This window comes from Bombyx mori, chromosome 14 (assembly GCF_030269925.1).
Source record: "Bombyx mori chromosome 14, ASM3026992v2".
Taxonomy (NCBI): domain Eukaryota; kingdom Metazoa; phylum Arthropoda; class Insecta; order Lepidoptera; family Bombycidae; genus Bombyx; species Bombyx mori.
The window spans coordinates 10,070,577-10,097,360 of NC_085120.1; the positions used below are offsets into that span (position 1 = coordinate 10,070,577).

The window sequence follows — 26,784 nt, forward strand, 5'->3', positions numbered from 1 at the left end:
GCCAGGGTTCAAATCTAGCAAACTGGGCAGTTAATTTTTCTTATGTACTTACTTAACGAAAACTAACAATTCACTTCCACGATGAAGGAAAAAACGTGTGATAAAAATCGAATCCGCAAAATTATTATTTGGTTTGTTCCTGGTGGTAGAGCGTCTTGTGAGGTGGGTTTGGAAGGTGCCTTTTACGTCGTTAATATCTATAGGCTCCCGGTATTTATTTATTTTTTGTTTAGATGGGTGGACGAGCTCATAGCCCACCTGGTGTTAAGTGGTTACCGGAGCCCATAAACATGTACAACAGCATACGGCCCACCTGATGGTGAGTGGTTACCGTCGCCCATGAACTTCAGCAATGCCAGGGATAGAGCCAAGCCGCTGCCTAAAAAGCAACCAGCAAGCAATCACTATTTAAATATTCGGGTATTTTATTCGCTTGTGCCCAATTGTTCTTGTGCGAAATATGAATTATTGAGATACGATTGGGTCGTCTCCGGTGACGTCACCGGTTCCACGATCGGCCCGAGATAGCGTTGTTCCAAAACGAGAATTTGAAATTTCGAATTCAGAGCTCGTTATTATTAATTGCGTTATTCCCGTCTGTTCTTCAATTGTGAATGTTTTGAATTTAGAAAAGAATAAATGTACCAATTTTTTTTTCTTTCCACTAAATTTGTTCTCAAACTAAAACTTATTTGGGGTGAATCTTAGATGTCAATATAAATATTTTTAACGTAAAAAAAAATCTTACTGATGTAATATGTCAGCGCAACAGAGAGACCAGAGGTCGTACGAAATGATTAATGATCTACGTATAATTTCCTTGATGACTGGCCGACTCTTATTCGACTTGCATCAGAACATTTTTCCATCGCCGTTTTCTTTATTACGTAACGAAGTCTGCAAGCCTTTTACGAATACATTGCTGCGTCGTTCAATGTATGTGAAACCTTAAAATTTACCAGTTCTTCAGTGAGCCTAAGAAAGACCTAAAGACTTTTGATTGCCATTGTCCGCAGTTAGAGTATTTCTATTAATTAATTTACGATTAAAGTGTGTAGCCAGCCTAATGGGGTACTATAAAGTCTTGTATACAACGCTCTAACTACAGGCTTACGTTTGGAATGTCGAATTATTTCGAATGTATTATACCAGCGACCCGCCCTCGCTTCGCTTCGGAAACTGTAATTTATTATTGATTTTTATTTATTTATTGCTTAGATGGGTAGACGAGCTCACAGCCCACCTGGTGTTAAGTGGTTACTCGAGCCCATAGACATCTACAACGTAAATGCGCCATCCACCTTGAAATGAAGCTCTAAGATCTCTTGTATAGTTACTACGGCTGCTCCACCCTTCAAACCGAAACGTATTACTACTTCACGGCAGAAATAGGCAGGGTGGTGGTACCTACCCACGCGGACTCACAAGAGTTCCTACCACCAGTAATTACGCAAATTATAATTTTGCGGGTTTGATTTTTTTTTACATGGTGTTATTCCTTCATCGTGGAATTCAATCGTAAAAAATACGGCATATTTAAGTAGTCAATACTATGACACTACCCTATTTCTGTATAATGCGTTCCGACTTGAGGGGTACAACAGGGTAGCACAATTAAGAATTCGATCTTACTGACTGAAATCATGGACGATGCTTATGGAATTAGTCAATGTTTTTTTTATGAATGATGAATGGACTGGTGGCCCAGAGGCCTTTCCAGTTTCACCAGGACAGGTGGGCGAGCACGGGCTCGGCAAGGAAGAGTGGGATTTGCTAACAGCTCATCGAGCGCCTCCAAAGGAGACCTAACAACTCAAGAGCAACTACTTCGCGAATGAATCTACTAACGGATCGGAATCGCGACCCACTGAGAAGACGTGGTAATACGACGGAACACTGTGACGTCATAAGCCGTTATAGACAAGTTTATTTAGTTAATTGTCCACAATCCCAAAATTTTTCCGAATAGGTAATAATAATAAAAAGAATAATAAAAAGGGAAAAATTTCAGTCGTCGCTTTCAGAATTGTATGAAACATCGAAATGTTTTCGTAATTTGTAAATTAAAAAATAGATAAACAATTTCTTGAACAAAATAAATACTTTTTAAAAAATCTCGTAGTCCAACCATTAAATGTTACCAATCAACAATTACAAAGAAAACAAAAATAAATAAAAATACAAAATAGAATTACCCAAATGTATTTCAGCTGTATATAACAATATTCTACGATAACAATATTCTAATTATGAACAAACGCACACAGAATTTCATCATATATTAAGGATTACAGAGCGGGCTATCATTTGAAATATGTTTCGTGTTGCCTAAATTTAATGTACGTGACTTATTAGGGTCTTTCAGAATTAAATAATGGACACATTTCAAAGATTATGTAAGTAGGTGTTTTATTATAAATTATCAAATATCTTTAATTCTCCATGCACTTGAGCGCTAAATTAGCTAATAATTATTACTAGAGGTCCCGCAGTAGTCGAAATTCGACTATAATTAATTGAAATTGTAAGTTTGCACAGTATTAAGATCGTATTTTATACTTCTATAATCACAAATTTCGCCAAGACTACACTATAAAAAATATTAACAAAGACAAACAATATTAAATCTCAATTTGACAACAGACGTCAAGAACAAAAGTTTGACAATAAGTAGTATGCGTGCGTGTGTGCGTCAAGTACATAGTATTTAGTGCGTGTAACGTTTTCTTTATTGATTTAATGTATCTTTTATGCATTATTTTAAAAAAATATAAGCATTGTGCACTTCTTCTCTATATTCTCTATAAGTGTGGAAAATTTCATACTCCTCCGTCCGCGCAATTTTCGTAAAAAGGGATACGAAGTTTTTGCTTCACGTATTAATATATAGATTATTATATGGGTCTAGTTACTAGAGCCTGTGGACATCAGGACGCGACCCCACCAGTCACTTTGAGACGTGGTGTCACAGTCTTAATTGTAAAATAGAATAGTTGTTACATCTTTCAAACATACATACTTTCTAGTAGCCGTGCCGAAAGATTATCAACCGACCTACAGATTTAAAAAAAACTCGGGTCGGCTCAAATAAAGCTCACAAAATTATAATTTGCGTAATTACTGGCGGTCGGAACTCTTGTGAGTCCGCACCGTGAAGCAGTAATGCGTTTCAGTTTGAAAAGTGGAGCAGCCGTTTTAACTATACTGATACCGTAGAATCATCATATCTCAAGGTGGGTGGTGGCATTTACGTTATAGATGTCTATGGGCTCCGGTAACCACTTAACACCAGGTGGGCTGTGAACTCGTCCGTCCATATATGCATTAAAAAAAAGGGTGCGTGTACTTATGTACGCGCGTAAGAAGTTATACTTTATTTTTATTAATTTTTTTATTTCAATTCTAGTCAATTTGAAAAAAATCGATTAAACAACATCCTCAAACACGCATATTGGACATCCCTTTTTTTGACATCGTATAAATTCGGTAATTCTCGGTACGGTTCGGAAAGTTCACCTGCGGCTATATTCAGACTCGCCAAGTTACGTCGGTCGTATTGTAATGAGCGATTTAGTGGGCAACTTCATTCTGTTAATATTGTGTCACGGTGCGCGCGCATCGTAAAATTTCGCTCTCATAAATTTTTCATAACGCACCTAAAGAAGTTTATCTTCAATAAATGAAAAATTAAAAATTTTATCTAACAGCAGTTCTCACGACATTTTTGGATATGGCATCTTCTGCAAATACTTTTTTTTTTTAAATTCAATACAATAACGCATCGGTCAATATCGAATCTTCTTACCCTAAATTAAATTACCTACTGTTAAAATACTCTTTGATAAAACGTCAAACGTTAAATAACATCGTTCGAATTCGATTTAAAAAAAAACTAACGTGCCCCGACCTCTATTGGAAAACGCTGTCAATTAAAAGCAACCTTAACTCACGCGAATAAGACACTTTTTGAGTCGTACATTTTCTAGGTAACATTGAAATGAATTCGCCTTTTCAAATGGACCGTAAACCAAGAGAGTTAAAGTGCATTTCACCTTGCACCACTTCTAGGTTACACTTTCACTAAGTAATGCCAATGTCAGCTATTTTCTTCGGTGGTTATGCAACTGATTTCGATTTTATTACACAACTTGCACGTGGCTATTTGTACTTACAATTCTTGAATGTGTTGTATCGAAAAAAATATATCTGTATTGTTAATGATAAATAATGATAAATATGGTGGTAGGACCTCTTGTAGGTCCATACGGGTAGGCACCACCACCTGGCCTATTTCTGCCGTTAAGCAGTAATGTGCTTGATGCTTCGATGGGTGGACGAGCTCACAGCCCACCTGGTGTTAAGTGGTTACCGGAGCCCATAGACATCTACAGCGTAAATGCCGCAACCCATCTTGAGATACGAGTTCTAAGGTCTCAGTATAGTTACAACGGCTGCGCCACCCTTCAAACCGAAACGCATTACTGCTTCACGGCAGAATTAGGCAGGGTGGTGGTACCTACCCGTGCGGACTCACAAGAGGTCCTGGGCTGTGAGCTCGTCCACACATCTAAGCAATAAAAAAAAATATATACACAAAAAATGGATGGAGTAAAATTACTTTATAATTAAAATCGGTTCGTACCAACAAAAACTGGGTCCCGCATCGAACCTCCTGCTGCTAAATTAAAACCGCAAACCGAAATTGCGTTTCAGCGTAAATTTTCTCCAAATTAGAGTATTTCTATTAATTAATTTACGATTAAAGGGTGTAGCCAGCCTAATGGGGTACTATAAAGTCTCGTATACAACGCTAACTACAGGCTTATGAACGAACGAGCGACCCGCCCTCGCTTCGCTTCGGAAACATTAAAACACACATGAAACCAAAAAAAAAAAATTAAAAAAAAGTAGCCTATGTTCATCAGGGACAATGTCGGCTTCTAATGGAAAAAGAATTTTTCAAATTGGTCCAGTAGTTTCGGAGCCTATTCGAAACAAACAAACAAACAAATCTTTCCTCTTTATAATATTAGTATAGATGAATGAATGAATGATTTATTTTATTTCAGACAACAATAAGTCCATATGCGTACATAGTATCATTGAAACATACTTAAAATTAACAAAGCCAATCAAATAAAAAATATACATTTAATAAAAGTAGTTATCAGTGGAATACATTTCAAATATTCCATTCCGCTGACACCTACTTCGAACCAACCATTATTATTATTATTATTGTTTAGTCCGCAATTGAACCATGGTACAATGGTTCAAGTACCGACAGTCATAACGGTCTGATAATGGTCTGTTAATGTTAATTATGTTTGAAATGTCGAATTATTTCGAATGTATTATATACTAGCGACCGGCCCTCGCTTCGCTTCGGAAACTGTAATTTATTATTGATTTCTTCACTATTTAATGAATGTTATTATACATATAAACCTTCCTCTTCAATCACTATATCTATTAAAAAAAACCGCATCAAAATCCGTTGCGTACTTTTAAAGATTTAGGCGTACATAGGGATATAGGGACAGAGAAAGCGACTTTGTTTTATACTATGTAGTGATATAGAAATGTTGAATTATTTTTATGATCACGAAAGAAGATTTTCGATGATTCGGTATTGATCAATTAATTTATACAAACATCAGCAGTGCTAGGAACACAACCATCGATATACTCAAATCTTTTGCGACCTAATTAATACACGCAGCTTAATTTCTCAAACGAGGTCTCCAGTGAATACTCAGTGGCAGGCAGCGGCTTGGTATTGCTTGACGTTGCTGATGCCCATGATCGACGGTAACCACTCACCATCAGTTGGGCCGTATGCTTGTCTGCCTATACGGCAACAAAAAGAAAGCATCGTGAATTTTGTATAAAACATACAGTGAATTAGCGCGTATTGAAAACAACACCTTTATAAATTACAATTTGTAAAACTCTACTCCGATGTGAACTCTACTCCGATGGCGGTAGATATCTTTTTTTGACATAACCTTTATAGTACGTGCGCTACTGACGTAAATAAATAATAGTGTAAAAAAAAAACAAAAAAAATACGCTTTTATAGAAAATCCAACTAAAAAATAGAAAATAAATTTAAATTAATTGCATGCAATGCATGGTATCAGTAGTTATAAATATTTTATGAACAGATATGAGTAGAAGGGTTATTTTGATAAGATCCTGAAAAAGCACCCCACGCTTTTTTTTACAATCAAATAATTTCTTCTTACACTATTTTTAATTCAAATTTATTATAATTTATTTTCTATTTTTTAGTTGGATTTTCTATAACAGCGTTTTTTTTTTAGTTTTTTTAAACTATTATTTATTTTTTAGTTGAATTTCAATTTTTTATTATATTTTTTATTTTATTTTTTATTATTGAATTGTCATCAGACTTTAATAAGTATACCAAAGGACAATGCTCATTTTCTATAGGCGTTTGGGCCCCTAAAAAAAGTTGTCGATGATGATGGTTTTAACTAATTTGATAGACAAAGAAATATCGTTTCATATTCAGAAAACGATTTTTATATTCTCACCCAGGTTTAAGAGAAATCTGTTTTTTTCTGCAGTTAAAATTTAGTTGTTAATTGTTTTCTTCGAAATCAATAATCGCTCTGATCATTATTTATAGTATTAAATAAGTTAATTGTGGTTAATGTTGCTAGAAATAAGCTCTTACGTACATTTTATTATTATTATATCCTCATAATAATAATAAAATGAAATGAAAATCCGGAAGCCGGCAACGATATTGTTGTTGTTGTTTTTAAATTCGCCAATAAGCAGGCAAAGAGCGTAGCCTATACAGCCTAGTCTGTCGTAGTTATATTATTTTCATGTCAATAAAAAGCCGGTGTATCTCTTTTTATTGCTTTTTGGGAGTTTTGACGTCAACTCGATGAATAGCACATTGAGTGAGCGTGAATATCCGCAGACCCTTTATCTTGAAAAAAAAAAAAAAAACAGTCACTGCTATGTTAGCCACAGCTTTATTCCAATGCCGCAATAATCGTGAACAACGATTATTGACGTTTAATATACAAAACAACACCCAATTTATATATTATACATCACAATAAACTATTAAAAAATCATTAAAAGAAAACTTCAAGTGACGCTTCACTCGGGTTGCTGCCAAAACTCTCTGATCATATATAATAAGAATAGAGTAATGGTAGGCTATTGAGATTTTTACTAATGGAATCATTAATATCCAAAAATATTAAATAATTCATGGTTTTAAGTAATAATTATGATTACAATATATAAATATTGAATTGAACAAAAATAAACTAAAAAGTCTGTGAATTACAACCATTAGCTATTTTTTTTATTTGTTGTTCAAGTCACAGACAACTCTTTTGTTTGGCAGCATATAAATTTACTATAAGGCTGTATGGGCTAAGCCCTTTGCTTATTGGCGAATTTAAAAACTATGGCACTCAGTTTTGGAATGTTATCAAATAAGTAATTTATTTTTTTGTAAAACAATGCCAGAGTGAAAAAAATGTTGATACATAAACTAAACAACGTGAAAAAATAAGTCATAGTTTTTCAACTACAAATAGTTAAAGTTGGCCCACTTTTGGGCACTGTCCTTTCGAGCTAATCCGACGTTTTGAAGGGGGTCAAAATCATGTTCAAAGATATCGTTACATACTAACATACATACGTCTGAAGCTAATAAAAGCGTTTTAAAAATAATAATCAGGATCTATGCTAAATAGCCCGAACGGTTACCGAAACGATTCCGCTGCCAAGTACCTACACGGTTTTACCCTTATATTTATTTTGCTTACGCCCGTCACAAAGTTGTTTGCACAAAATACGTACATACGGAATGGGTGCTTGTGTTCACGTAATGTTCCACAAAGCGTATTTACCGAATAAACCGCGAATGAAAACTGGAATGACATGTTTTATTTGTGCATAAAGCTGTTGAAGATTATAATTTTTTTGATGTGAAAACTTCTTTTGCGTCTATGTGATTCGAAAGCCGATGAAACGAAAAACCGACAGTAAAAAGAGACAGACACTTATATTCATAAGATTTAACATGGGAGAAAATGAGATAGGAAGTATTATACAGTGTTTCTTATATTCGTGGCTCTCTTTGTGCTCTGCTTCGTACCTAATATTCGTACTTAATATACATATTATGAATTCGACGTGCGAACTAACTCAAAAACACAGACACTGAGAGATTGGATTTTCTCAGTGGGTCTTGCTAGGGCTATTCTTTTTTTTATTTTTTATTCCTTAGATGGTTGGACGAGCTCACAGCCCACCTGGTGTTAAGTGGTAACGTAAATGCGCCACCCATTTTGAGATATAAGTTCTAAGGTCTCAAGTATAGTTACAACGGCTGCCCCACCCTTCAAACCGAAACGCACTACTGCTTCACGGCAGAAATAGGCAGGGTGGTGGTACCCACCCACAGACTCACAAGAGGTCCTACCACCAGTAATTACGGAAATTATAATTTTGCGGGTTTGATTTTTATTACACGACGTTATTCCTTCACCGTGGAAGTCAATCGTGAACAAATGTTGAGTACGTATGTAACCTCTATACGATTAATCCTTAAAGAGGTTAATATGTTATATCATTCTTCTATAGATGTCATAAATAGAATTTCGATTATTGAAACATTAGAACATTAGACATTAAAAGAGCATTTTTGCAATATTAAAATATAAAAGGATTTAAAAATAATGGTGAAGCAATAGCTTTAAATGTTGTTTCTCTTTATAAGAGCAACTCAATTGCTATAGTTTTACGAAGCTAAACTGTATTTTGATACAAATAAAATAATACATTATAAAACAACATTTCTACAGCTAGTTACCAAGAAAAATGGATAAATTGAAATTCGAGTTCATGGTTAAAGCCAGTGAAGATGTAAAAACAAATACTATTTGTATAACGACAATCACGGATTTCGATGGCCGCACCTTTACGATCCCAGATAAGTTACAACCTGTAAAATTACATGATAAAATAGTACAGACCGAAATCTTTCAGAAAGTAAAGGCTACATTACAAAAACGGCATGAGAAACGACAGGTGTGGATATCCATGAACCCACAGATGAAGGCTGTTTATTGTGATGAAGATGGAAATAAGCAATTTATGGGATACCTATTGGAGGAACAAACAAAACCACAAACTTCAACAACCGGAATTTCGGAAGAATCTCTAGCAAGAATTATAGAAAATTTTTCTGAAATAAAAAAAGATTCGTCAAAATCATTTAATATAGGGAGAATGGCAGAAAAAATTGTCATAGAAAAATTCAACAGCAAGATTACTAATGTGTCCCAGTGGATGACTACCTTTGAAGCAGAATGTGCCCGTATAGGAATAGAAGAAGATGAAAAAAAAATTGAAATCTTTAGGTTATTTATAGAGGGTTCTTGTTTAGACTGGTATAGTTCCATGCTTATAAAGCATACAATGAATTCGGAATGGGTAACGTGGAAAAATAATTTTTGTGGAACATATGCCGATAAGAGTTGGTCTCCAATAAGGTATGCGATGTTATTTAAATACAGGCAGGGTTCATTACTGGAGTATGCGGTAAAGAAAGAGAGATTACTATTAGAGATAAATAAGTCCATAGATAAACTCACTCTAATTGATCTGATTGCCACGGGATTACCAAATTTTATTGCAGATAAGATTGATAGGAATAGTTTAAAGGAAACTGAAGACTTATTTAATAATTTAAGAAGCTTAGAACATAGGGTAAAGAAAAAAACGTTTGATAAAATGATAAGTATTCCCGAAGGTAAGCTTAAAGAGAATAATATAAAGCCCTTAGTTAGTCCGTGTACAATTTGTGAAAAGCAGAATAAAGGGATACGTTACCACCCTGAATCCAAATGTTGGTTCAAAGTTAAAAATGATGATAGGCCAAAAAAAGCCCAAATAAGGAGTGTTAACAATTCTGAATTAGAGATGGAATTAAAAGAAATTGATCCAAAAAACTAATAACGCCGCCATTAATAAAAATTAAATTACGAATAAATGACACTTTAGAAATATCAGGAATCTATGATTCAGGATCTAATGTGTCCATAATAAATTTAAGGTTGTTATCTTTAAAAAAAATACCTACTTATGATAACACTGCAGGTTTAAAAACAATTAATGGCGTAAAAAAATCTATAGGAATAGTTAATTTAAAAATAAAAATTTTCGAAATTGAAAAACATGTCAATGTTTTTGTTATAGACGACGACAACTTCGACTATGATTTCCTAGTTGGGTTAGACTGTATACAAAATTTTCATTTAACTCAAAATGAGAATTTAAATATCACACAAAATGTCCTCAGCAATAATAATAAAGACTACATAAAAAATAAAGAAAAACAACCTATAAGCACTAAAGAAATTCCTGGCAGTTCAGGTAGTGACATAGGAAATAAACAAGAAAAAATGAATAATGAGTATAAAATAAATTTTAATGAAAATATGCTAATCAATAATTTTGAGATTTCAGTAAATAATTTAGATGATAAAAAAAAATCTGTTATTGATAAATTGATATGCAAATATAATTCAGTCTTCGCGAAAGACAAATATGATATAGGTACTGTAAAAGGTTATGAAGCCCATATTGATTTGTTGGTAGATAAATACTGTAGCAAAAGACCGTATAGGTGCTCTATCGAAGATATGAAAGAAATTGAACACCAAGTATCGAACTTACTAAAACATAATTTAATTGAGGAATCATATAGCCCGTTTGCCGCTCCGATAACACTAGCATTTAAAAAAGAAGAAGGAAGGAGATCAAGGCTTTGTATAGATTTTCGCGAATTAAATAAAATTGTAGTTCCCCAATCGCAACCATTCCCACTTATCGAAGATTTAATGGTAAAAACAAGGAAATGCAAATTTTATTCAACATTTGACATAAATTCAGCATTCTGGTCCATACCTCTTAAAATTGAAGATAGACACAAAACTGCATTTGTGACCCAAGAGGCACATTATCAATGGACATGCTTGCCTTTTGGTTTAAAAACTTCTCCCGCTATTTTTCAAAGAATTTTAAGTAGCATTATAAGAAAGCATAAACTGTCCGATTTTACTGTAAATTACATCGATGATATTTTAATTTTTTCAGAAACATTCGAAAAACACATTGACCACATATCTCAATTATTGGAAGCTATTTTAAAAGAAGGCTTTAAATTAAAATTCACGAAATGTAGCTTTGCACAGGACTCTGTAAAATATCTAGGGCACATAATAAAAAACAATACTGTCACTCCATTAAAAGATAATTTGATTGCCATAAAAGAATTTCCAATCCCAAAAACACAAAAAAACGTCCGACAATTTTTAGGAAAAATTAATTTCTATGGAAAATATGTGGCAAACATTTCTATTATACTGGATCCTTTACATAATTTATTAAGAAAAGACGAGAAATTCGTTTGGTCCGATAAATGTCAAGAATCCTTTGACACTATAAAGAAACTACTTTGCTCTAAACCCATTCTAGCCATTTTTGATCCAGACTTGCCAATACATATTTATACGGACGCTAGCATACAAGGTATTGGTGCGATTTTAAAACAAATTCAACCCAACGGTGATGAAAAACCTTGTGCATATTTTTCAAAAAAATTAAATGACTCGCAAAAAAAGAAAAAAGCCATTTATCTTGAGTGTTTGGCAATAAAAGAGGCGGTAAAATACTGGCAACATTGGCTTATAGGAAAAACATTCACAGTTTTTTCAGATCACAAACCTTTAGAAAAAATGAATATTAAAGCCAGAACGGACGAAGAACTGGGAGATTTAACGTATTATTTGTCGCAATTCAATTTTAAAATAATATATTCTCCGGGCAAATATAATATAGAGGCAGATACTTTAAGCAGAAACCCTGTGTTAGAATCGTATGAAAATCAAGATAGTAGTTTAAAAGTAGTGAATTTTGTTAAATTAGAAGACATACGAAATGATCAAGATAAAAATGAAGATATAAAACAAAATATAAATAAACATATTTTCAAACATAATATCTATTATAGAAAGATAGGAAAAAACGAAAAGATTGTACTAACTGAGGAGTTTAGTAAAAAAATTATAAAACATGTACATCACTACTATTGTCACATAGGAAGACGACAAATGGAAAATAAGATTAAACCCTTTTATCAAGCAAAAAATTTATCGGATAATATTAAAAAAGTTTGCGAAAATTGTGCTGTCTGTATAAAAAATAAATCTAGAGGACAACACAAGTTTGGACTAATGTCTCACTTAGGTCCGGCTACATATCCATTCGAAATAGTGTCTATAGACACTATAGGTGGATTTGGGGGTTCTCGTTCAACAAAAAAATATTTACATCTGCTTGTAGACCATTTTACTCGTTACGCCTATATTCTAACATCCAAAACACAGAGTGCGCATGATTTTATAAAACTTGTCCAAAAAGTAACATCTGATTATAAAATTGACTTGATTCTATCAGATCAATATCCAGGCATTAACTCCAAAGACTTCAAAATTTTTTTAGAAAAAGAAGGTATTCCTATAGTTTTCACTGCAGTAAATGCGCCATTTTCAAATGGATTAAACGAAAGGTTAAACCAAACGTTAGTTAACAAAATTCGTTGCAAGGTTAATGAAAGAAGGGACAAAATTGCTTGGACAACTATTGCTCACGAATGCACGGAAAGATATAACGAAACTGAACATAGCGTAACAGGGTTCTCTCCAAAATATTTACTGCAGGGAAAAAACGTTGATATTCTACCAGATGAACTGAAACAGAATATAACAGATAGTTATATATTGCGAGACAGAAAAATTGCTTTAGAAAATAGTATAAAATCTCATAATTATAATAAACAAAAGTTTGATAAAAATAGAAAACATTGCGAACTAAAAGTTGGTGATTTGGTATTTGTTGAAAACGGAAACCGATTAAACCGAAAAAAACTAGATGAATTGAAAATAGGACCTTATCAAATTGTAGACAAAATATCCAATACAATTTATAAAGTAAACACAGGTCATAGAAAGTCTGAGTCAAATCTCTTTCATATTACCAAACTTATTCCAGTAATGGAGTAGTATATTAAATAAGACTTTACAATTTTAAGGGGGGGAGATGTAACCTCTATACGATTAATCCTTAAAGAGGTTAATATGTTATATCATTCTTCTATAGATGTCATAAATAGAATTTCGATTATTGAAACATTAGAACATTAGACATTAAAAGAGCATTTTTGCAATATTAAAATATAAAAGGATTTAAAAATAATGGTGAAGCAATAGCTTTAAATGTTGTTTCTCTTTATAAGAGCAACTCAATTGCTATAGTTTTACGAAGCTAAACTGTATTTTGATACAAATAAAATAATACATTATACGTATTTCATTAGAAAAATTGGTACCCGCCTGCGTGATTCGAACACCGTTGCATCGCTAGATACGAATGCACCGGACGTCTTATCCTTTAGGCCACGACGACTTCACTCGACGATTTTGAGTCGGTTGGCTCACCTACCCATCTGGGCCTACGCTAGAGGGCTATTTCAGTTACCTGAAATAGCCCTCTAGGCTACCAGCCAATATGTAGGAAAAAACCTAAGCAAAGTCCATCATCTGTAAGGATAACTAATCGATATCAACGCATGTTACGTCAATGTGTTCGCTCCCATTACTAAGGAAAAAAAAATGTGTGCGTGTACTAGTGTACACACGTAAGAAGTGAAACTTGTTTATGGCCTTATTTTTCGAAAAATGATCTACATGCAACTTTCTAGAAATTGGTTAAATAAAGTTAAATTAGATAAAGTTTAAACAAAAGGATTTTATTATCATAGACATGAATACAAATAATACAATTATTTCACTTTACCTTTTTGCTACTAAGATTATTACAGCATTTTAATAATACATCTCTTTGATATCATAATACCCTGGTACTTTTCTTCCTATAAATTAATAATAATAGCACGGTCCACGTGGTGTTAAATGGGGTTCCTGAGGTTCGTGAAGTTTGACCCACCTTGAGACATGAGGTCGATTTCTCAAATCCGAAACCATGCTTCAGAACATACCGCCGTTAATTATTAATAAATCTCTTTGCTATCATAATACCCTGGTACTTTTCTTCCTATTATTTTACGTAATAACAGTAATAAATAGCACGGTCCACGTGATATTATTAAGTGGGCTCCCTGAGATTATTGGAATTACAAAATGATTTCCGTAATCCACCTGGAGACATGAGGTCAATTTCTCAAATCGGAATCCATACTTCAGAACATACAGCCGTTAATTAATAAAGAAGGCTGTACGTCAGAGTAAAGTTATAATAATACATCTCTTTGATATCATAATACCCTGGTACTTTTCTTCCTATTATTTTACGTAATAACAATAATAGCACGGTCCACGTGATATTAAGTGGGTTACCTGGGATTATTGCAATTACAAAATGTATTCCGTGACCCACCTTGAGACATGAGGTCGGTTTCTCAAATGCGCATCCATACTTCAGAACATACAGCCGTTAATTAAAAGATGGCGCGTAACGGAAAAATGTGACGCGTAACCGAAAAATGTGACGGTAAATTTTTTTCCAACGCCGATAAGGAAGTTTCACTTCAAAAAGGTGCTCTAATAGAGCTACGCTGCGCTTTGTAAGGCTACGCTACGTTTTAAATATAACTATAACGTGATACGTGCTGACCCGTATCTCGCTGCGTTACAGAACAACTCTTTCATATATCTATCTCGCTCGCACGTTAAGCATAAAAGATATTAGGTTAGCGTTTCAGTTTGAAGGGTGGGGCAGCCGTTGTAACTATACTTGAGACCTTAGAACTTATATCTCAAGGTGGGTGGCGCATTTACGTTGTAGATGTCTATGGGTTCCAGTAACCACTTAACATCAGGTGGGCTGTGAGCTCGTCCACCCATCTAAAACAATAAAAATAAAAAAAGCATCCAAGGATACATTATTTACCGTTCGTTATCTACATAAATTTTATTAGTTAACTTGTGAAAAAATTATTGAAATGCTTGTCGAGTTTTTGTTTATTACCGTAAAAATTTTAAAAGTTTGAGAAACAATGAAGTAACCTATAAATCTTATTCATAAATTAATTCTTTTTTTTTTTTAATTCTATCTTAACATTTTCAAATAGATAAATAAAATAGGTCAGCTCTTAAACATAAAGATAATAAGAAAAACTATTAAAACGAGGCCTTCCTTTCGTGTTAGAATTAATTAGAATAATGAACAATAAAATGTGTTAATGTATTGTGGCACGCTACAACTATTAACGATTAACGTTTTTTGAATAACGCAGCGACAGTTAAATAAAATTCCACGGTGAAGGAATAACATCGTGTAATAAAAATGAAACCCGCAAAATTATAATTTGCGTCATTACTGGTGGTAGGACCTCTTGTGAGTCCGCACGGGTAGGTACCACCGCCCTGCCTATTTCTGCCGTGAAGCAGTAATGCGTTTCGGTTTGAAGGGTGGGACAGCCGTTGTAACTATACTGAGACCTTAGAACTTATATCTCAAGGTGGGTGGCGCATTTACGTTGTGGATGTCTATGGGCTCCAGTAACCACTTAACACCAGGTGGACTGTGAGCTCGACCACACATCTAAGCAATAAAAAAAAAAAAAACGATTAACTGCTATTTTTAAGTAACGTTTTAACTTGACACTTGCTTTTTAATAGCGCATACTCTAAAAATTTAGCAGTGGAATTGCGTGATAGATTATAGAATCATTGATGCCATTCGGCATGAGGCAGATGGCGTATGTAGAGGACAGAAAAAATCTCTGGAAACGCACTGTGTGAATGAAGGCAGTGGTTCTACGTTGTACAGGTGAACTCTTCATTTCATTTGATCTATAAAACTAAGCATCTAACATCAACTAAGCATCCTATTTGCTGGTGGTAGAACCTCTTGTGAGCCGCGCGGGTAGGTACCACAACCCTCCCTATTTCTCCTGTGAAGCAGTAATGCGTTTCGGTTTGAACGGTAGAGCAGCCGTTGTAACTATGCTGAGATCTTAGAACTCGAACGGTACATACACCGAAAATGTATTTTTAAAAATGTTTGTCTATCTGTCTGTCTGTCTGTTTGTTCCGGCTAATCTCTGGAATGGCTGGACCAATTTTGACGGAACTTTCACTGATAGGTAGCTGATAGTATAAGGAGTAACTTAGGCTACTTTTTTAGACTAATTTCGCCCGCGTGTAACACCGCGGGGTTCAGCTAGTCGGTAATAATATCTTCACATAGCAATCCGGTCACCGTCCTCGTCGAACCCGTCGCTTGTGACGAAGAGCTCGACGAGCGAACTAACCCATAGATAGACACAGCCCACTGAGTTTCTCGCCGGATTTTCTCAGTCAGTCGCGTTTCCGATCCGGTGGTAGATTCTGCAAAGGACTGCTCTTGCTAGGATCAGTGTTAGCAACTCTCCGGTTGAGCCCCGCGAGCTCACCTACAAACGTTAGGGTGAAGCTGAAATAGCCTCTCAAGGCTAGGAAAAAAAGTGGATACGGACGCTTAGCAACATATTTGTGTGACGATAAAACTTCGACTACATGCAAGTTTCCACGTTTACAACTTCCTCTAAGAACCGTGTCGGGTCGCGGTAGTGTGAACTATTGGGCCGTGTCGACATTAAATTACACTTCGAAATCGCGAGCTGTTTGCTGAAGACAGATATTTTTAAACCCGCTTATTCTAGTGTTGGCAAGCAGAGGAATTGGTAGGAGCGTTTTGTTATGGTTGAGACTATCGAACGAGTCTGCAGACATCAAGCCATTAATGCCAAACCCACACGGCGACAAGAGTTCTAAGTCTCACTTCTATGGTACAACGTATGCCCCACCAATCAAATTACAACGTTACCCATGCAGCTCTCAAGACACCTTAACCATATCGACAGGTGAAAAAGGCTTTGGTAAACCAAAGCCAAACGACAATTCGCAACTTTACAGAAGAGCCGTTTAAAGTATAAAGTTTTGAAAAAATATCGTAACATAAAAAGCCTCTTCAAGTTCAATTAAAAACATCGAAATGTTGATGCTAATACCAGAAAATAGAAAAGTCAATGTTGCGTATTAAGAGAAATGTGAATGTTAAGCCTTTCACCCCTCGATATAAATTACCGTAACTAATTTTTATCATAGTTACAGAAACTCGTGTTATCAATAGAGGCAGAGCATCACGTGAATCACGCACGAGTTGGTGTCGCAGTGCTCGGAGTAGATGCCGGCCTAAAAGGCGATCGAAATTAGTCCAATGCACCAGAGAATATGACTTTGTATCTCTAGCTAAGCAATGGCATACATTTAACGGTGTTCATACAATCTGGTATCTATTTAAGATCAGAATTCCTTTTTTTTATCCTACCTACGCTGATGGCCTTGAGAGGCTATGTCAGCTTCGCCCTAACATGTAGGTGCACTCACGGGGCTCAAACCGGAGTGTTGCTAACACTGACCCTAGCAAGAGCAGTGCTTCGCAGCATCTACCATCGGATTGGAAACGCGACCCACTGAGAAGATCCGGCGAGATACTCAGTGGACTGTGTCTATAGATTTAAATTGCGTGTGAGCCAATTAAAATTAATCGTACCCTAAAATCATGTTTTCAAGAGACTTGAATTTTACGAAAATAGTAATTGTTACATTCTCAGCTAAAACTGTGACTAAACGTATGAAATAGTTGCAACTATCAGTGATCAAAGCGCTTGCAACAGCTCCGAATTTTCGAGAACTCTTGAATAGCGAAAATCGAGGTGAGAACCCGTCAAATATGTAATAGTGTGTGTCAATGCATTGGATGAATTTTACTGTAAAAATATCATCCTAACATCTATAGATATCTATCGACTGTACTGATTTTTTAATCCAACTTATAAGCGATGTTCGAACGCATGCCAAAAAAAAATTATTGTGACCTCCTATATTCCATCTTAGAACTATAGTATGTTTTGAAGTGTAATTTTTATTACACTTGATGCGTAGAAGAACTCATGACCGCAGTGTTACTAGAGCCGGTTGGCGTAGACACTGTACCCATTTGAGAAATAAGGTCCAAAATCTCCAATTGAGGCCTCTAAATATGCTAATGCCGCCCTTCAAAAATGAACGCAGCATTGTATTGTTTAGCTTCAAAAATAGAGTGGTGGATACTGCCCATAAAGGCTCACCATACGCCCTAACAACACCAGAACTTTCACTGACAAATACAATCCGATGCACGAATTCCCGGCGAAAGCTTCGAAAGCTACATAGTAACCGTTGCCTGATAAAACCCCTTATCTAGAGATAGAGCCATAATATGACGCAAATAAACAAGCCCGTTCGCCTATACTATATATTAGTTCGGTTTACGACACCATAAATATATGTACGTTATTGATGTCGTAATAGAGTTTCCGTACGTGCCCAATATACGGTTTACTTCTAGAAGTCATTATACACTAGTAAAGACAGTTTAAAAAAATATTTTTAAGGAACATACCAATTTTTATATTATTATTGCTTAGGGCTGTGGATGAGTTCACCGTCCAACTTATGCTAAGTACTTACCGGAGCCCATAGACATCTACAACATAAGTGCCGCCACCTACCTTGAGATATGAGTTCTAAGGTCTCAGTTTTTATAGCACAACGATTGCTTCATCCTTCAAACTGAAACGCATTACTGCTTCACGGCAGAAATAGGGAAGTACCTATCCGTACGGACTCACAAAATGTCCTACCACCAGTAATTACGCATATTATAATTTTGCGGGTTTGATTTTTATTACACGATGCTAACCCTTCACCGTGGAAGTCAATCGTGAACATTTGTTAAGTACGTATTTCATTTGAAAAATTGGTACCCGCCTGCGGGATTCGAACACCGGTGCATCGCTGCATACGAATGCACCGGACGTCTTATCCTTTAGGCCACGACGACCTCAAAACCTTCGACAAAGGTTCCGAGTGGAGTGCCCTGTGAGGCTTGGAACGTAGAGCGAACGGGGACACTACCAAGATAAGATTACCATCTTGTGACGTCACAATCGATTCGTATTTCACAGTTCATTGTTATTCAAAAGAGTTCAGTTACAGCACGTGACAAATAAAAGAATGCTTTGTGTTTTTGGATTATTTTTTATCTTTGAAATTTTTGTATTAAGTCTGCTATTCCTTAAAATAATTTTAGATTTTATATGTTATATACATCTGAATAAGATATCATAATTATATGTTTTTAAATTTAAAGTTTTAAAAACTGTGTTATTATTAAAATACCCAGTTTTTAAATAATATTCCGTACAACTTGAAGGTAATGACATATTATGAGTTATCATATTTCTGTTAAAAGCGAAGGTATTAATATTACGTACAGCCACGATTTTACCGAAACTTTTTAATCATTACTAGGTACTTGGTTGTGACGAAAACCTAAATGACTTTTTGGCGGAAACGCGAGGAGTGAAATTGTGTGATTTGTTTTATTTTGTCTATTTGGTGTTTCTTCAGGTATAAATGTGTAATAACAGTGATTTATTGGCTTTTTAGTATTTGTGAAAGTCCACAAATTTGGGAAAATAAAACAAAGCTGCTGGACGTAACTTCTCGAGATCGTCCAAAAAGTCCACTGAAAAAGTCCCCGTAAATATCCACCATTTTACTGAGATTATATTTCATCCCATATCATCTCATTTCATATGACCATGTGTCATATATAAATAAGTGATAGTGCAGTTTTCATTAAAATTAAAATAAGACTTGACCCAAAGGTATTAGTTACCAGGTCAAAAAATCCCTTTAAAAAAAAAAGACCTAAATTCTTTCTATCCATTCAACATTGTAACAAATAAATAGACACGGCCCTACATATTTCGATCACGCACATATCCCGCTAAGTATATTATCGGGTTTTATGACACTCGTAAACTGTATGTAGCCAGAGACCTCTGAAATTCGGGGACGGATGTCTTCTTTCAATTATTTTTGTTTTTTTTTCTGGTGTTGAGATTTAGGCACTGGGTTACGCATGGTTGGGTCATTGTAGTTAGGCGACATGCTCTTGACCTAGCTGTTTCAAGTGATCCACTTACTGTATTGACATAACAATACCACATTATGTCTGTCAGCTGTGATAACACAGCAACCGACACTATCAAAACATTGAGTTACATATGAAAATATGTAGCATTGTTTTAAAATTTAAACGTGATGTCAGTTACACCGTTTCGTTGTTAAGCTATTGCATAGCTTTTATCGCGGGCTTTGAGCGCGGCGACCGAATCAAGAAATTTCGTAACGAAAATAAAACCTAACATCTCCCACTCCGCCTACCATGTAGCTCGCGTTCAACACATTCACACGTTGCGCTTGTAGTGTTTGTAAATAAGCGCGCGGCGTGACGTCGCACTGCATGCTCATCATGAAAAGTCTGCCCATCTCTCTCTTGCGCGGCCTAGCTTATGAGTGTGAAGGGGACAGTTAATGTTTTGCTTTTGTTAATTTTTATAAATATAGCGTAGTCTTATTTTATTTTTGTTTTAATATTAAATTATTATTGTCTAATTATAATTGCATAAGTTGAAAAAAAATGCTATGTAATAGCTTTACAGCGGCAGTCCCCGAGTGGTACACGCGTTTTTACAGATTGACTATGTATAGCCATAACTTCATGTAGAGTCAAATTTGGAATGCCTTGTGGTGGACCGGTAAAATCGAGGGAAAAGGCCTAGGGGTAGAGGTCCCAAACGATGGTCGGACCAAAGTTACAGAACGGGATCGATGGAGACACCTAGTTGACGGAGTCACGATCTTCAGCAATGAGGGACCGATTGAAGAGAGAGAGAGAGAGAGCCAGTCAAATTTGGTTATGGCATGGCGGCATTAGGAGATTCCTTGTTGAAAATTATTACATTACAAGCTTTTTTTTTTCAAAACCACCACCGCAACATTCACTCGACAGAATCTAAAATTAAATTTATTCGCTTTGTCCGGAATACGAAATTCATACCGGACGATTGCGTGACCATGCGGACACAAACGCCAGACCTTCTCAATGACACAAAAGATGTTCACAAACGCCGAAGCCGAATGGGCCCGCAACGAAATTGCCCGATTCATCGTATGAATGGCGAAATCAGGACGCTGTTTCATTTTGTTTATTTATTTAGGAGCCCGGTCTGAATCGAATCCCGTACGCCAGTTGCGTTGTACACGACAGCCTTTTGTAATTGGTAGGTATTCGCTGGCCCTTCTTGTTTTGGGGTGCCTTAAGCGAAATTCGAGTTTTTGAGCTTTGACGTGAAGACGTGAGTGGACGAAGGGGATATATGTAATACAATTTGACAAAACGGTCAACAATCTTTTTTTACTTGTACTTTTTCTTCGTACATAAATCCTTCATCACCTGCAATTTCTATAAATAGCCTTTAAACCCGGAGTTTTAAGTTCTAATATGGTTTACAGGCACATAATACGTTGACTCTAGGAGAGACTATCGTCAACAGTTCAAATACGGATCCTCAAGTTCTTCGGGCACATCACTCGTAATGAGGACTCCGTTGAGCGGTTGGTGGAGCAAAGGAAAGTCGAGGGCAAATATCTCGCGGACGATCTCCAACACGATGGACCGACCTCATAAAATTTGTAACTCACTCCAACATAAACGATCGCTCTCACTCTGCGAAGCACCGTGCCACATGGCGTTGCATCGCGAGAGCATCGGTATCGCAGGATCCGACTGATGCATGACCACGACCACTCTGTCAAGAGTGTACGAACAGGAAGAAAAATACCTTTATTCAATGTAAAAACTCAAAAATCTTAAAAATGGTACTTAACCCCTTCATCCACTCGTATCTTCAATTAGTCTGATGCGTAAAACAATTCACGGAATCACTGGCACAATTACACGCGTCTAAAGTCAATTTAAACGAGAACTAACAAAAAATAAATAATAGTTAAAAAAAAAACTAACAAAATACGCTTTTATAAAACTCCAACCAAAAAATTGAAAAAAAAATGATTTTATTGTAAAAAAAAGCGTGGGGTGCATGGTATCAGTAGTTATGAATATTTTATGAACAGATATGGTAGAAGGGATATTTTGATAATATCCTGATTCAGATCGATCGATCCAATTTTGAGTTAATCCGACGTTTTGATGGGAGTCAAAATCAAGTTCAAAAATTCCGTTACATATTAAGATACTGTGGCATATACTTATCTATTAACATACTTACTCATTAAAATACATACGTCTGAAGTTAATAAAAGCGTATTGATGATATGAATCTCAGTAAACAAATTGAAGTAAATATTTTCACTCAATTTACGTACATTTTTCACGATCGTCACACGACTAACTCGCGTCGTTACTTCCAACGCTTCCAGCATCGACGCCGCTTTGAAATATGGCTTCTGTTTGTACGTGATTTCTCTTTTATGATTCGCCCGTTGAAAAATATACAATCGAATATTAAAAGCCAACCGTTTGTACGGGGTATATTGAAAACGTTCCCTTGTGTTTTGACGTAATAGAAAAAAAATACGTTGTGAGGGTTAAGGCGTATTGCAAACACGCAATGTAACACAAATAAAAATCACCTGACATGTAGTGTAAATAGCTTTGAAGAAACGAGCGGTGTATTTGCTAGATTTTTTTGGGGTGGAGGGACTGTGACTAGTCCAGAAGTCTTTCCACCTTCTCCAAGACTAATGGACGAGCATGCACTCGGGCAGGAGAGGTGGGATTTGCAAACAAAACGAACTCCTCAGAAGGATATAGGAAAGTTAAAAACAGCAATTTCGCATATGTATCTACTACTGGATTGGAATCGATATCCGCTGAGAAGATCCGACGAGAAACTCAGCGGGCTATTAGACAACTACCTTCAATTTGCATGGGGGGTCCTGAAATATTAACTTCCATTACAAGTATTGATATGCCTATTAGTGTTCGATAGTGTGGTCAAAATTCAACTATAATCACCATTTTACACCTTATAATTTAGACTCACTAATTCTATTTATTTCATTTTTACTTATGTTATGTTATGGTCCTACTGATGGTAGGACCTCTTGTGAGTCCGCGCGGGTAGGTACCACCACCCTGCCTATTTCTGCCGTGAAGCAGTAATGCGTTTCAGTTTGAATGGCGGAGTAGCCGTTGTAACTATACTGAGACCTTAGAACTTATCTCAAGGTGGGTGACGCATTTACGTTGTAGATGTCTATGGGCTCCAGTAACCACTTAACATCAGCTGGGCTGTGAGCTCGTCCACACATCTAATAAAAAGAAAAAAAAAATCACATATTTTTTGGTAAAGGTGAGAATATAGTTTTATTAACAAAGAAACTTATCTAATACTAGTAAACAAAAGAAAACAAAAAATCGTTTGACAAACAAAGAATAAACAAACTCAACTCTTCTATTACTACTGCAATATGATCAACTGGTAAAAACTTATTCACTACAAAAACTAATCAGATTACGAATCACAAATTGAATCAACTACCAACATAAGCTAAATGAATAAATCCAACGTCTCCGATATTAAGACAAAAAGAATATCCCGAAGATTTATCTTACAATAACGTTAATAAGATAAATTAATTATGAGGACACTTAACGATAATTCAATAAGGACGTACACGTCTTTGCTTAATTATGTAGCTACAAAATATCTTATCGCTCCTGAAAGACGATCTTTTTTATTGTTCTAAATTCTCATTTCATTGCCACTAACCTTGAGATATTAGGCCGTGGTATCAATTATATTTTTTCCCTACTTATTCGCTGGTAGCCAGACTATTCTAGCTACGCCTAACACTAGCCCTAACAAGAGCAGTGCTTCGCAGAATCTACCACAGAATCGAAATTGCGACCCACTGAGAATGTCCGGCTACAAACTCAGTGTGTTTTGTCTATGGGTTAGTCTGATCGTCGATCGTCATGTTTGAGGAGTTTGACGAGGACGGCGATTGATGCTTGAGGGTCCTAATAGCACCGAGGGTGAATCTGAGGGATCCGACTAGACATGTATCTGGCGACGGCGGCTTTGCTTTGCCCCATTGCGGGTCGGATAAGCAGTCTCAATTGTGGTGTACAACGACTGAGTCATAGATTCCACAACGATGATGTAGCACGACCTAAGACACGAAGAATTAGCGCATTGCCCAAGGCCTCTGGGCGTTCTTCCGCATATGTTGCCTGTTACCAGCAGCTTTTCTAAATTATCGCCTCTCTTTCTGGCAATGTGTCAAGATAGATACAGAACTAGTAAATAAAAACGTGTTAAAAATTGGTTATTGCGTCGAGTGTGTGACAGTGTCAACAGTCTTCTGAACATCATATCGAGCGTTATCAAGGAACTGCTAATTAATAAATAGCCTTTGTGGCAGGCACTTGGGAAAGACTCAAAAAAAAGTTATAATACGTAGTCAGGTAGTTGTTATGTTACGCACTGGGGTACGGGATAAATAAAATTCTACCGAATTACAAGTTAACACTGTATTCAACACTTAGAATACTTAAAACACTTCACAAACACTTGAAAATTCTCAATTCGCTTCTTTTGCTTCGCTTTAGGTGATCCGTTCGCTGTTTCGCTTCGAGTAGTTCCGATTACTGACTGACTGCATGCCATCCCTACAGCGCTTTTATAGCTTATACCACAACGATTATCGAGAATATTCCACACATCTCTAGTATTGTTTTCCCGCTATCTGACAATAGATGGCGTTGTACTTCTCGAGCGTTCTAGATGCTACTAGAACCTTCGATATTCGATCAACTATTAGGCGATAGATGGCGTTACTCTTACGAGCGTAACAATAATAATGTGCTAGGTTTTTAAGTTACTAACATTATCTAAGTAATAATAATAATAATAGGCCCATTTTATTTCCAAAAAAAAAGAAAACACCTTTTTGAATAAAAATTACAAATAAGAACTTATGCTATTGGAACCCCACTTCCTGTATAGGCCTCCTCCAGCTTACTCCACTCTTCCCTATTTTTGGCTTTGTTTCTCCATTCTTTTCTTTTTGTTGCTATTATTTCATCCATCCATCTCCTTGTTCGGACTCTTCTTCTTTTGCCCATTGGTCCTTCCCTATATCTATAAATAATACTTACTAACAAAATGTACGGTTTCTTTACTCAGATAAAGATTTAATAATAATAAAATCGAACTCATTTTACATGATAGTAAATAAAATCGCCATCTTTTTTCTTTTTATATTCCGTATCAAAATATACTGAAGCGAGTGAAATAACAAAGTTAAACTTGATTCATCGCTTTGTTGGAGCGGTCGGATTTGATTATTGATATTGAAAACGAGGGTGTCGGCAAGACGGCTGAGGGGCCTCTAAGGAACGCCTCAATCGAAGAGCGGTAGCGTGAATTACGCAGACTTGAAGTCGTCGTGGCCTAACGGATAAGATGTCCGGTGCATTCGTGTTGAGCGATGCACCGGTGTTCGAATCCCGCAGGCGGGTACCAATTTTTCTAATGAAATACGTACTCAACAAATGTTCACGATTGACTAACACGGTGAAGGGGTAACATCGTGCAATAAAAGTGAAACTCGCATAATTATAATTTGCGTAATTACTGGTGGTAGGACCTCTTGTGAGTCCGCGCGGGTAGGTACCACCGCCCTGCCTATTTGTGCTGTAAAGCAGTAAATGCGCCACCCATCTTGAGATGTAAGTTCTAAGGTCTCAGTATAGTTACAACGACTGCCTTCCCGGCTGGATTCCCAGACTTTACGGATACCCTGCCGACGGGGGTCGAACCTGGTTATGTCGGAATCCGCGCCTCCAGTGGAAAAAGAGGGAGAGGTCGCGAACCGAGGTTAGTCATAGGAAACTACGTCTTTAGAAAGGCGCGCTGGGCTCAGTTCGGCTCTCGCCAAACACGCCCAGCTTAACGACTACCGACTAAACCCCAACGAGCTTCTCCACTCTGGCTGGGCGGGGGCCCAGGTACCGCCACGTGCGCGCCATAGGCCCACCTTCGCCGGCTCGCACCCCAATGTTACGTTGGGCGGGATTTGCCATTAGGGATTTTTTTCCCTCTCATCTCCACTACTCGTGAGGGGCGCACCGGAGCCACAGCGCACCACCACCCCACAGGACCTTAGTGTCGAGCACCAGGCGTCCCCGCAACTAGCAATCGAAAGAAGTCCTACTACCAGTAATTATTTTAGAATTAGCCCGACATCTAGCTCATTCTAAACAAAGCATCTCGAGTAGCGTACGTCTGGAAGCGATTTATATATTTCTCTCGGGACACAATTAAAGCTTGTACCACACACAAAAAAGCACATCTTTACTAAAAGCGATAGAGCACGTCATAAGCCATCGGGCAACCTGTCGGCGCGCTCCGAATTATATTGAAGGATGCTGCAAATGGATGATGCATTATAAAATATGCTGTTTTTTTTTTCTTTAAAAAAAACCTTACTCTTCTTTGTCGTACAATTCTTCCGAAATGAAATTTCTAATGGAAATGTAATCTATACTAATATATAAATCTACAGTAGTTTTTACGGATATTCCGTTATCTTATATCTTTAAACGAGCAATTCTTGTATATATATAATCTGAATCTCGGAAACGGCTCCAAAGATTTTCATAAAATTTAGTATACAGGGGATTTCGGAGCGATAAATCGATCTAGCTACGATTTATTTTCAGAAAATGTTG

At 36.3% G+C, this 26,784-nt stretch overlaps 1 protein-coding gene across 5 annotated transcripts in view; it reads left to right on the plus strand.

Moving 5' to 3' along the window:
• The window catches only part of LOC101743927 (brain tumor protein), a 486,142-nt gene that overhangs the window by 205,883 nt on the left and 253,475 nt on the right, over nucleotides 1-26,784 (plus strand). The gene's annotated exons all lie outside the window — the stretch shown is intronic.